Genomic DNA, 14,352 nt, shown 5'->3' on the forward strand with positions numbered 1-14,352 from the left:
CATTTAGCTCAGTCACAAATTGTTTCTCTGTTGACCTTAAATCAGTGGCATGACCCTGGATCTCTGTTAAGTTACTTTCCTTGGCTTTTTAACAGTCCAAATGAATATTGCTGGTGCACACTCATGCAGCTGTGTCATAACTGTTAAGTTTGAAATTTGTTGGCAGTCAGTGCTTGATCTTATCATTTGCTCCTCTCCTCATTAATTAACTCACAGTTCATGACAATTAACTTAGGAGTCTTTCTCTCTGCATTTCATAGCAGGGAGTTGATGCAGTTCTGGAATGTGATCATACTTTGCTGAACTATATTCAAACATGTTTAAATAATAGGCGGGGACCGCTCAGTAAATACTTAGAATGTGAATATATCACATGGCACCAGAGGAATATGTAGGGGGGTGTTTCTAGACTGCTTATTTACAGCTTTAATGGAACTAACAGTTGTTAATGCAGTGACTTGGCTCAGGCATCAAGAAGTTCATTTGTATTCCCAATAACAACTACAGGCTTGCTTCATTTATATCCTTACTTTTACTTTAAAGGTTTGCCTCTACATTGCATCTAATTTTACTTAATTTTCAGCAGCTGTGGAAAATAAGCTTAGTGCCATCCCACTGCCCCCCCTCTGCCTTTCCACTACAGATAGATTTTTTTTTTTTTAATTCATGTGGTCCCACTGCTTTTCTTTCTGTTGTATGTAGTGATGATGTGGCCTTAGAATCAGCCTGTCTGGAAAGTTGACCTGGCAAAAAACAACCCCCTGAAAAAAACCCCAAACACCTCTCATCAGATCAGCTTACTGAATCTATTTGCTTTCAAGGTGTGTAGTTAATTCTGTGGGTGAAAGGAAGGAGGCTGGGACCAGTCCTCTCTGGGACTAGACTTGAACTAGAGACAAGTCAGACTGTACCTGTGTTGCTCTGTCCTGCAGTTTACTCACAATGAGATGTTCAGAAGGGATTGATTTACAACTTTGCTAATAATAGTAAAAAGCATTGGTACGGTGCTAGGTTGGTAGTTTTTATTTAAATCTGAATTTCACCTTCTGAAGCTACGATGACTCTGTTTTGTGTTCTTATTGTATACTTAACTTCTTTTTTGGCTCTGGACATGTAAGCATGGTCACATGATGTTGTTTTTATATGAATGAATACGGTATTCTCCATATTGGATTTTATCTTCTCCTATACAAATGCTTAGGAATCCTGAGCTGCTCAGGAGTTAACCATGTGCTGCTAAGTGTCACTCTTTAGCATGACCTAGGGCTATGTTTTTGGGGGTTCTTTTCCCCCCAAGCTTCACAATGAAGCTGGATGGTATTGTGTGGAACAAGCCTTTAAATGAATGGCACTTCTTGCATTCCTGAGAAGTTATTTTGCTGTCATGAAACCCATTTCAAGTGCAGGAGAAGATGGGAGTTGGTGGATTGTATGGTTTGTGTGGGTGTTCATTTTTTGTAATAAATTCAAACAGTTGAAAATGTTCTCACAAGTTGTGGCTCCAAAAGACTGTTTGAATGACAAAGGAGGTATTTGCATGGGACTTTCTAACCAAAGCTCTGGTGCCTTGATTCATGCCTCCTGGTAGCTGTCTGAACTGAAATTGACAACTGACGACTTCCGTGTTTGCTATTTCTCCAGAAATTACTTCAAAAAATTTTTATTGTTTTATAGGTTTGAACTAGTCTATGTACACAGATCTTAGCTACCATTCAGAAAAAGCCCCAAGTATAATAAATTTATAAATACTCACTGGACCATACAGACAGACAAAATTTGGTTAGTGTGACACTGGATACATTATTCATTGCTATGCTTTATTAATAACCTTGTAACTCGCCAGTGACAGCAAATCAGAGCCAAAAGGGAATCAAAAAGGACATAAATAGTTGAAATAAATAATGTATCTGCTTTCAGGTTGTGAATCCATAATTTAAACAATAGTGGTTTTCTTTGCATCATTTTTATATCTTTGCTATTCAGTACTGCTTGTTTATATTTGATCACTTTGCCTCCTGCCACTAGGTTAGTTAGAGAGGGTTGTGTGTTGTTTTCTAATTAGATGATGAATTAATTCTTTCCCTTCCCTTCTGGTTCTGCTTTGGATTTCTATTATTAGAGTAGTCTGGCTACTGATTTCATTAAGTCTTTAATTATTTACTTGTAGTTCTCCTGTGACATATAAACTGAGAGCATGCAGAGCACTTGTTTTGGAGTGAGTCTGACATCTCTGAACTCTTGCTGGAGAAAGCATGAGAGAGAGTTTGTGAAACCTCTCTCCTCTTCTCTATGGACATGCCTGGGTATGTTTTAGTGGGCTGAGCGAACAGTATCTTGGAAAGACACTGAATTGTAGGTTCCTGCTGTGTTCCAGGCATATGACTCCTTGCCCCTTCCCACCCAATCTCCGGAAGCTGTAGATCCAAACAGAAGGGAGTTTGGGTCTGAGTTTGAATGCGATGGTCATGTTGGGATTACATGAAAAGGCTGTAGCTCAGATTCATCTCTGGATCATGCTCCAATATGAAGTAAGAAAATAAAAGGAAATAAAAAGGAAGTCAGAAAAGCATTTATTTTTAGGACCTGGCTTTCTGTGGCTGCTCTAGGGTAGTGACTGTTTCTTGCTCTTTATTCTTTTGTGGAAAATCCTGTCTCCTTTTAAGAGAAAAATGGGTGCTCATAATTACTATATTAATTAGCAGTCCTGGGTGCAATTTTTTCAGAAGGTGCGCCTCCCCTTTCCCATCCCCAAGGGCCTGTGGATGCACAGCGACAATTTCAGAGTTCAGTTGAATCAATCACAGTGCTGTATTTGGATATACACACCTGCAGCAATTCTCCAGTCCCTGCAGCCGTGTGTCGTCTCCTGTTGCTCTCCTGGTACTGCAGGCTTCTGCATCCTCTGGGGTTGGACACTTCAGAGGGGTAAGTGGAGGGGCGCTGTGTACCTCTCCCTTTTCCTTCTACCCCTCTACTGCTCACAGGACTCTGTTTAGAGACCCTCCTAAACCCCAGGAAGACATCTTCTCTAGCACCATGCCTGCCTTCCTGGGACCATTCTGCCCTTCCTTCCCCAGGGTAGGGCTGGACAAAGGTAGGAAGTGTGCAGCTACTGGGCTTGTTAGTTCTGTGCTGAGAACAGGTGAGGGAAGGTGCGCATGCTGCTCTTCTGGATGTGTTAAAAGAAGTTGCAGGAGAGCCAGAGCCCGGACGTCTGTGGTGTCAGCAGACAGCGTGGATTCTCTCTAGCTTTTGTGGCCTCCATCTTCCGTACTTGTTCTCATCTCAGTCCTGACTGCAGGGCACTGGGGCACATCTGCATGTAGATCTGCACTGTTTGAGATCTCCATGTTAGAGTTTGCCAGATTTAGCAAAACAGATGTAAGGTATGATGAGTTATTTTGGTAGAGTTGTTCATCAGAGGGACATCTTTTAATGTTAAATGGGCTGGAAAATTTTTCCCTGCCTAGAAATGGCCTTTTCTCAGTTACATCAATTCTGTTTAAATACCAGAAGCTGATGAGTCTTGCCTATAGTAAGGTTGGTATATGGAGAGGGGGACTTCCCTGTCATTCCCCAGTGTAACTTGGGATAAGAAAGGGATAACAAACAAAAAATGTGCCTATTTTGAGGATTTTCAGATCAGTTAGTGATAGTTTAGGATACTGAGAAGTATCTAAAGCAATCGCTTAATTTCTTCCTCAAATTCTGTGCTGTTTGCTGGCAGCAGATGGATTTCTCGGAGCATCTCAGTTCCGTGTGCACCGGTCAGTGCTTTGGTTAATGTGCTAAGCAGCTACTGACTTGTAAGAGCAGTTTTTCTTTTGTTTTCAGGTACGTAGGCATTAAGCTTTACAGCTTTAAGTAAATGAATGAATGAGCAAAGAAGTTGGACTGCTTTTAGGTGGTTGCAATGTTGGGTCCCTATAGTGAGAGCTTTCTAATATCTCTCATTCCTTGACACCTTCATCCCTAAAATGGACTCATCCCTAAACCTGGGCTTTGCTGAAGAGCTTTTAAAACCAACTTCCAGCTGTTAAAATATTCAGCTTATGCTTGATGGGGCTGATGCTGTCTTCAGATCACATTTCTGCTTTTAGAATGCAGTTCTTGCTTTGATCAGCAACACAAAGTGATCAGGTACATTTATTATTCCACAGATATGAGCTGGCAATAGGTTTCTCATGGCATCAGCTGTCTGATGGAGGGAAAGCAAAGCAAGGCAGGAACTTTGACGATGAGGAAGAAAAGGATTGCACCTTGTTCCCCAGTGGGTTTGTCCAAAAGGAGTAAGCAGAAAGGCACTTGGAAACTTGGACAAAAAGACAAAAATATTTGCTTCAAAGTGTAGATAGAGCATAGCTTTAGCTGTACCACTCAGATGATAGCATGTACTTTTATGATGGAGCTCAATCACTGCGTGCTTTTGGTTGCTTTATAAAAAAAAAAAGGGGGGGGGGGGCGACACATTCACAACACACTGTATTTCCAGTGCTCACCCTTCAAAAAGAAAGTAAATTTATCAGTTATATCAGTGAACAGAATGAAAGTCTTGAAAATGTATATTTGATTTAGAGTCTTATACGAGTCTTTAGGTGTTACCTAGGGAAAAGTGTTTCTCTGAGTGGGATGTGAGATGACAGCTTCCCTCAGAAATACGATCTTCATGTAAGAAGTACAGACTTCTGCCATTACGTCTGAGTCCTTTCTGCTATAGTCGGAGGTAGGAAGATGATTCTCGAACTATGCAGGGGTTTCCGTATTACTTTCTTTAAGTTTCTTTGCCTGCTTTCACCAAAGAGCTTCTGATAGTCATGATCAGATACAAGACAGTGGACAAAATAAACCTGGTTCAATGTAGCGTAAAGATTTCTGTGTTTCCAGCCCATTTCTCCAATCCATTTTTGTAAAAGAAGTGTCCTAATTCTAGTGTAATACTAAAAGGGGATGATAGTCTTTATTTGAATTACTAAATCGGCTCTTGATTTGCACTAGCAAGTTGATGGTAAGTGAAATAAAAGCGGTTCCACAGGATTTTATTATTATTAATAAATAGTAAAAAAACCCCAACAAACCAGCCAAACAAACAAAAAACCACCCACAATAGATCCAGAAGTGGATCTGTTTGGCTGCTCCTTTTCCTGGAAGCAGTTAGACCTTTCAAGGTAACTATATTTGAACTTCACTGAAAAGCCTTATAGCTTAATAGCAGCAAGTCTAGCGAATGTATCAGTACTTCACAGAGATGGTATTCATTGCATGTCTTAACACGCATGCAACACAGCCAGCATGCAGCTGCAGGGCATGAGAATGTGTTCTTCCTACTTGGGGCTGATTTGGGTAGAGCTTGCCAAGCTCCAGTTTTCTGTCTTTGGACTTTGGCTTTCTTTCTTTTTTTTTTTTTTTTTTTTTCTTTTTTTTAACGGAATGCCACAGTAGACCACATGGGACAAATATTTCCCAATTTAAAAATTGCTGGAAATTGTCGGGAAGGTGTCGGCAGGCATTTGTGGATCTTTTTCAGCAGTGTAAGTGCTCCATCTACAGGTCGAAACATCTGCTAAGATCATTGATCAGCATGTTCAGAGTGCTTTCCTTCAATTATATTAATAAAAGGACAATGCAGCTAAAAAGCTACCTCACAGAGTCCACCGGTGTGATTCTGAGTGACCAGCTTTCAACAGAAAATTGTGAACATAAGTTCACCTTCCAAAGGGTAGTTTCTTTTTGAAAAAAAACTTGGCTTGTTTGTTCAGTGAGAAAGGATAAAGTTGCTGCATGTGAAGTGGGGTGGCGGCAGGGAGTTAAAAAAAAAAAAGCTGTAGAAGTTAAAAGCAAATGTTGGCATGAGGGGAAAAATGAGAGTGAAGTTGCCATGTGTAAGTTTAGGTGGGCAACTGGAAGATGATTTCCATCACTGTCAGCGTGGTGAGATTTGAACAGTTTCCCAGCAGTGAGATGGGATCATTTAAAATGATCTGGATAAATTTGGGAGTGGGACCATGCAATAGTAGCTGTGGTATCACAGTACTGGATTTGGTGACTCGGGTGGCACCTTTCAAGCCAGCAGTCAACAATGTTGTTGGGACAAACAGTTAAAACGTTCAAGAGGGCAAAAGCCTCTTACTTATAAGACTTACTAATAAGTAAGTCTCTTACTTATTTTTGAGGGTTTTTTTGAAAGACCCAAGTCGAATGGCTTGTGAGAACAAAACAATGTGTTCTTACAGAGATCTGGACAGATCAACAGCAGCGAGGAGTTTTCCCATATAAGCCTGCCAGCATGCCTCCATTCAGAGTTAGAGAGACATTCCTGGGTAGAAGCATAATTCAGTCAGCGTGTCTGCTAATTGGCCTCCGTGGCTGCCAGTATAGCAACAGATAAGGCCTTATTTACCCAAGAGAGAGAAACACAATCTTGAACACATCTTAAACACAGTTCAATTTAAGGACAAGAAGTAGAACATTAGGAAAAATGTTCTTAACTCATTTAGTTTTATTCCTAGGTGGAGCTGGCAAAATTGTTTATTAAAAAGCAGGATACTTACTAGGAATGTGTATGCTGTGTGTAGAAAGAATCAGAATGATGTGCTCGTATTTATTGATAGTACTGGGATATCGTCATCGGTCTGATGCAATATACGTTAAGCAGCTGATACTTTAAGATTTTTCTAAAGGGACAACTCAATAACTGGTATTTAGGAAGAGTCTGAAGAGATGACTGGGGAAATCACTGACCCAATGACGTTAGTTTTTGATAAACTGTGGAAGAAAAGGCACATGTTCCAGAAAAGTGCAGCAAAGAGTTACTTGTCCAGATATCTGTCTGAAACAAAACAGAGGGGAAGCTCCTGGGATATCAGTGGTGCCTTGAGAGCTGAAATGACTCTTGAGAGGGTTTTATGGGATGTAATTCTTGTCAAACAAGTGTGACTTTGAGGAATTGGGTTTAATAGCAACACTGAGTGTATACGTAAAGGCTTCACAAAAGCCTACCTTGTTGCTCCAAAATAATGTAACTATATAGCATATCCTTAGAGCATGTGTTAAAAGGATTAAGAACCAGTTAGCAAAGCTTTAGTAGTAATAGTTAGTGGGAATCCCTATCAAATAGGTGTTTGAGATTCTTTTCCTCAGCAGTGATCTGTGCTATTCAGTGCTCTCATAAAGGTCTGGAAGCAATTGTGGTGACAGCTGTTGAGCAGCAGTGAATCATACACAGCAATGCAGATTTCTTGGGGCCTCTTTCTGGAGAGGAACAACAAAAGCATTTCAGTAAGGCAAATTTGAAATTACACATCTAGGAATAAGAAACACAGGACTTCCAACAAATGAGGGACTGTATTCTTGAGTCAAAAAAAGAGTTTTAGTGATTGCAGTAGACAAGCGGTTCAAAAGAAATTCTCAGATGGGTAGATGGCCTCCTGTGGCTCTTGATGGTATAAAAGGCAAATACTCAGTAGAGTGAGTGTGGATATACAGAAATACACATGCACGCAAACTTTTTTTCTTTACGCAGTGTTGAAGAAATTGATCCTGGAATACTTGGAATAATGTATCCAGTTTTGGTGCCAAGATTTCCTTTTCATTATTTAAAAAAAAAATAAAAAACACCCAACCAAGCAAACCAGAAAATATCAAGAAAACAGTCTAAAGGCTGAAGGAAATACTGAGTTCTGGAAGTCCTTACTGTAGTTTTATTGTAGTAAATAAACACCTACAGGTAGAGAAAAGGTTGGAGGCTAGGTCTCTAAGATCTGAGACATGTTCTTTTCAGCAGAGAAAGGAGATGTAGTAAGTAGGAATGGCAGAAATTTTCCCCAGAAAAGGGGAAAAGAAATTAAAAAAAAAAAAAAGGCATGGCTTTAGTGTTGGGAATTAATTTTAAGCAAACAAAGCAGTTGGTTCTCTGTTCTGTGGTATCTTTTAGAAGGAAGCCAAGAGGATGTGCTGTACACGAGATGACTGTGCTTAGTAGTGGGGGAATGGTGAGAAATAAAACAGCCTTTGATGAACAGGCGGCGAGCCCAGTGAGCTCAGGAACTGGTAACACAGTGCATGACATGCAGCACTCCCCCCACCCCCTGTTCAGCTAAGTTACCAGCTGCCCTCTCTTAAAGATAGGTGTATGTCTTAGTCCTTCCCCTCCCATCTCTAGGAGTTGGAAAAGGTCAGTCATGAGGATTTTGGCTTTCTAAGTGAGACTGTCGGTGGGTGCTAGGGTGCTTCCCACACACCTGCAGGCTCAGCAGCTCCTCAGCAAATAGATATCCTCCAGTCACTGTGCTGTAGTCAGGCAGGTCCTGCATCCCCAGGTCAGTGTCTGTGCTCAGGTGTAGTAACAGCATTAGCTAAAGAAGCAGAATGCTTGATTGCTTATTGTGTGTTTTCTGGGCTGCCAAAGAGCGGAAGAGGAATGTGTGCTGTGCCATAATCTGGGCACAGATTTATTATTATTATTATATATAGTAATAATATATTTCTGAGTTCTTTATTCCAGATCTTCACACAGAAGAAACACTGTTCTTTCTTACTCCTCATCAAGCCCCAAGCTGGCTAATAAGGAACAAATTCAATGTATTCCAAGCACAAGGCAATCTGTCTTAGCAATCATCGTAATAAAGTCTAGTCAGCAATAAATCCTGGTAGTCAGAAATTATTTTCCTTGAGTTTCCTGATTAGGGAATGCTGTTCAATTATCTGGATTCCAACGAGCAGCTGGCATACATGCTGCAGACAGAAAGGGAGAGTGGGGGAGAGGTCTTTAATTATCTTCAAGTCAGCAAAGATCAGTGTGTTGAATCAAACCAGACGGGTAAATATAGTTATATGGCAAAGAGGAGGAAGGCAAAGCAAATGGAGAGGAATTTCCTTGTGGGTAGACTTTGAATGCTGGTATATTTACACTGTCACTGCTAGCCAAGGTGGAAGCATGACGTGTAAATACAGCGTCAGAGTGAACCTTTCTGTGGTGACTTGCAAGGCTGCTCTGGGGAAGCGGCAGGGTTTGGGTTGGGAAAGTCAGTTCCTTGAGGAACCTTGTGCTTTGTGTTCTGCTGGTAGTGGCTGTATTAAACAGATGGTAGATTTGTGAGTCTCTTGGTTCCAGAAGGCATAGGCATAGGTTTAATTCCTTTCCTGAGGTGCACTTAAGGCATTTCTGCAGTGACTGCAAATCAGGCTGGACTTGTCGTACAAAGTAATTGAAGACATTTTCTGGACAGCTACGAGCTGCTGAGATGTGTGATGGAGGCACCGTACAGCTGCTGGATGGAGTTACAATACTGGTAGGAGCTCAGTGTTCTTTCTGGTTCCCAGTTGTGAGGTTTGCAGTTACACTCCCAGCATCTCCACTCACCGCCAAGTGGTAGTGAGGAGGACTGACCTGACAAGCTTGTCAAAGCCCAGTAATCTAGAGAGGATCTTGTCAGGCTTAGCAAAGTGTGCATGGAAGACTGGCATGGGGTATCTCTGCCACTACTTCTAAGCCCTGATGATAAGGGCACTCTAACTATTGTAATTTGTCTAACTCTGAAGTGCATTTTAGTGACTGATTTTTCATCTTGTTATGTCGGTGTGAGTATTTGAACAATGGATGGAAACAGGCAGCCAGAGCAGCATCTGAAAAGCATTTGTTCACCTGGGGATGAAGCACTGCTTGCCGTCATATGGCTGTATGTCTGTTCCCCAGTTAGAGCCTAAATGGTACAAGGTAAGCAAGAAATGAATCAAGTGTCAGCGGTGTGTGTAGAGGCTTCTCCTCCTTTTTGTCTCTCCTGTGTGGATAGGAGCTGGATTTGAGCTGCTGTACTGATTACACCAGCAGCGGCACTAAACAGAACTTCGGGTAACCCAAAGTACTGCTTTAATTTTGTGGCAAACTCTTTCAGAGAGGCACCATGCTTCTTTACTGAAGGGTGACTCTTGATACCAAAAACAAATGCTACGCATGGAGGAACGTAGAGGTGAGGCGAGTTTTGCCATACCATATTACAGGGAGATTAGCTAGTGCTCCAGCGGAGCTGTGGTCACAGGTTCATACAGTCTAGACCTGATATGCTGGAGGCAAGGGGCTGCCACCAGTGTGTATTTCTGGTTCTGCAGGTACCCTTGCACACCTCATACTGCTCTCAGGTAACTTTGGACCTCTGCTTTTCAACTGCCTGTTTTCCTTTGAACAGGATCATGAGAGAAAACGAGCATCCTGCAGTGCTTGCCTCCTCCTAATTGAAACAAGCTAGAAACAAACTGGGTTTTCCTCAAATGCAATTCCATTCCTTATTGTAACTTCCCTGTATCATTCCCCCATCCCTGTCATCGTCGTCACCCTCCCAAGATCAATCTGAAGAAAGGCTGAGTGGCAGGAACTTGTTCTGATGCTGTAAGAGCACATCCATAGGTGATACACAGCAGATGGTGATACCCTGTGGTATGGGGCTGCATTGTGCACAGGCTGGTATCTGCCTGTAGTGCAGACTACAGCTGCAGCCTCAGCACAGGGTGGGGTGGACAGTCCCCACATGAGCCTCTGTGTTATAGTGCACTGTCATGACTGAGTCTCCCCAGGCTATTAATTCAGAGCAGGGCGGTAAGTCAAGTCTTGCCCTGGAAAAGCTGGCTCTGCTTCTTGATGAGAGCTAGACACAGGTGCTGGGAATTACTTTTAAGATTGCTGTTGAGAAAGTGAAGAGGCAGGTTGGACACCCTTGAGTATGCCTTGCAAACGTGGCAAGAAGTCCAGGGAGAAGCCAGAACATGGTGGGCTTCTACAGCAGCTGCCCTTGGCATGTTACAGCACTGAAGGAGACATCGGCACCACATGGCGTGACCATCCCAGCTGGAGGAATGTGCTTCCTGACATGTTTACATTGAGCTATATGTGGTGTATGGCTGAAGTTACAGGCATATATTGATAGGGTTGGCAGGGTGGGGGTGGAGGGCAATGGGACAATTTGCCCATCAGAAAAACCCTGTTGCATTCAGGCTAATACAATTTTAAAAATTGGGGTTTGTAGAAAAAGATTCAAAACTACTTTTTCCATTCCCCCTGCAGCCATCCAAGTTTTTCTGATTTAAGCTAGCTCTTTTGGGGTGGAGGGAAATCAGTCTCAGACGTAAAACCATCTATCGATGTACAGTCGCATGCTTAAATATGTACTTTGAAAATTAAAAGGGGGGGAGCTGCAAAACCCTTTATTGGCTGAGGAGGCAAGAGGCATATGGCATGTATTTATTCTTTCTGGCTGCTTCCTTTTCCCCTTTTAGTTGTCTCCTAGGATTTGGTCTCATTTTCCAAACCTGAGCAAGTTCAAACAAACAGACAACTGTAGGAAACCAAATACACAGAAAGCTCAGTTGAATGCCATAGAAATATGTAAAACTCTTTATTTCATAGCTCTGTGAATAATAAAGATGCTCTGGCTGAGAGGCTTTTCTGAGAGTCCCATAGGAGTTTGGAATTCATTCCCAACTCTGAAAGAGACCCAAACATAGCTTTGTAGCAAGCATTATTTGAGAAACACTAACTTTTCTGAGTGCTTGCTATGAATGTATTGGTGTAAAACTTAATCGAATGAAGAAAACCGACACAGAAGCACCTTGTTGTGGTAGTAGTAGGTAGAGTTGAAAAAAAATATACAAATCTACCTTAAATGTAAAATATTTCAATCATTTCTTTAACAGAAGTGTCTCAGTTTAGGGGTTACTTTAATATCATGATTAACAAGACCAGCTTGGAGGAAGAACTCTTTTCTAGAAGCTTTTCAACAGTATCCCAACACTTGAATACAAGAATAAGTGAAAAATGTACTCTAGGCAACTCCATTAAAACATCAGTTATCATCAGACCCAAAGTAATGGACGTGGGAGGCATGGGTAAAGAACAGAAAAGGCTTTATTATGTTAGACAGATCTTATTGTTGCCACTGTACTGGGAAATTCACTGTAATCTCAGTTCAGGTAACGTTCAGTAGAGAATAACTCCCAATATCTTGGGTCAGTAGGTATCAGTGCCGCACTGAGTTATGGCGTATTCTTGAATGGATTACAGAAGATTTGGATATGCAAAACACGTTTATATTAAAAAAAAAAAAAGTTTTGCTTCCTAAGATTGTGACTGGATATTTACTGCTTTGTACGTGTCCCACCCCTTTCGTTTCCTTTACAACCCATCCCCCAATAGCTAAATGAAAGAGAAATTTTAAAAACATATTTTTCTGCTATTTCTTTTCTAGTAAGGCAGTGAAATCTTCCTTTTAAAATAAAGTACTGGGCATTTTTTAGTGTGAACTTCTCATCAAGAGGACAAGCTGCTTGTATCCAGAGATTTGGAACAGTGTCATCACTTTGCCACAGAAGTGGCCTTTCCAGTCTGAGGGATCCAAAATTATGTTGTGACCTCTGTAATCCCCATTTTCTATTTTTTCTTATCAGTCTTACTAGTTTACAGGAACAGGCCATCAGTGGTATGGATCAGAAGCAGCTCTATTTCAGTAATTATCTTACTCTGAGATTCTTTCTAGATGGAGCTGTCAAAAGATTTTTCTTTTAAGGCCCAGTTGAGCACTACGAGCAAGCGTATGCATAGATCCAAAATAAGTGACTACTCTCCTCTACGATTGTTATTCTTGTGTGTAAATAAATAGTGGCTTCACAGGAAAAACTGGAGTAGTTCACATTCAGAATGATTAGTACCGTGTGCATTTTATAAGGTACTTGAGAACAGGTACAGGACTCTTTAAGAGTACTGCAAAAGGTACAAGATGTCACAACATGTTTCTGGTTTCTTTCTATATCAATTGTGAGCTAGATTTTTTTTTTTCTTAAAAAGAGCTAAACAGAAGAGCACAGTTTCTGTTAACCAGAAGGAACAAAATATTCTCCATAGCTCACTAGATCTTGTAATTAAAAAAAAAAAGCATGCAGTGTGGGTGTTTAAGTGCATACATTAACTATTAGAATGGAGGAGCATAAACAAAAAAAATAATTCTGTAACTGACATTTAATTCAAAAATATTTTCTCCTTATTCAACTCCAAAGAAGGCATTGTAAATATTGTGCTGAATTTAAGAGGTTACTTTATTCTCTATCTTCTGGCTTCTAATAACACGTGGGAAAAAAAGAAGCCAAATATGGTTCTAGGTAAGAGAGGGTCTTGTTTTGCAGAAAACTTGCAAAACAACTTTCTTGTTCTGAGGACTTGGGCAGGTTCTTTCCTGACCCACCCACCAACCAGCCTAAGCGATCCTCCTCTACTGCACCAGTCCATCCCTGGATGAAACTGTGGTGTACGGCTGCAGCCCACCTGATCCTGTGCCATTCCCTGTGCTCCAAAGAGGCAGAAGTGGTTTGTAGCTGAACACAGAAAGGGTAATCTTACATGTGTTGTATTAGCTGTTTAAAATAGGCTAATTAACATAGTATGTAATTACTGTAATTTTTTGGCAGGCACATTATTGTTTTTTACACTAGAAAAAAAGTCCTTCTAGTGTAAGTCTGCTTATCCTTAACTGGAACAGTTTTGATGGGAAGCATAAGCCACTTGTAATTTACAGAGCATCAGGGAGACTATGTGAATTTAAAAACCCACAACGTGGAAAATACCTAAGCTGATAACTCATACTCTGTAAGTCCATGGTTTGATATCCAGCTCCCCACGTTTGCATAGCTTTCCCTCTGGAGAGGGGGGAGACTACAAACTGTCCCTTCCACTACCTTTCTCAAATTACCCACTTTTGATACACTTCTGGTGAGTATGTGTGGTGTTACTGGTTAGTTTACTCACCTTGTCAACAGTGCCAGCAATGTGCATTTAAGGGACCCTGGCTATTTCTTTTAACTTTTTTTTTTTTTTTTTTTTTTTTTTTTTTTTTTTTTTTAGAGTTTGGGTTAATGATTTGGGCCCTTTCTTGAGCTGGCTGGAGAAGAGCTGCTTTTCTGTTCCGTTGCCCTATTGAACAGTTTAAACACTACAACTGCTGTCTTTCAGATTCCTCCAAAACATTTATAGGATGTATAATAAGATATTCTTCTAGAAATATTCTAAGTCAGGATTATCTTTAGTGTGAAGCTCTTACAGCACAGAACATTTACCTGTATAAAAACATGGGAGGCAGAAATGATCCCAGATTGGTTTTCTAAAGAAGCAGTGCATAGGGAGCTATATTTTACTACTAGAAATACTACTTTAGTTCTTACATTTCAACTCTTCAACTTCTCAGTGTTCTAGGGAGCAGACAATAATCCTACAGAATGAGGGAAACAAGGTTTGAGGATTTTTTTTTTTAATTGGTATGTTCATAACAGAACTATGGCAATATCATCTTTAAAAATTAAGACATGAATATGAATGAT

Source organism: Pygoscelis adeliae, unplaced genomic scaffold (assembly GCF_000699105.1).
Source record: "Pygoscelis adeliae isolate BGI_AS28 unplaced genomic scaffold, ASM69910v1 Scaffold30, whole genome shotgun sequence".
NCBI classification, from domain to species: Eukaryota; Metazoa; Chordata; class Aves; order Sphenisciformes; family Spheniscidae; genus Pygoscelis; species Pygoscelis adeliae.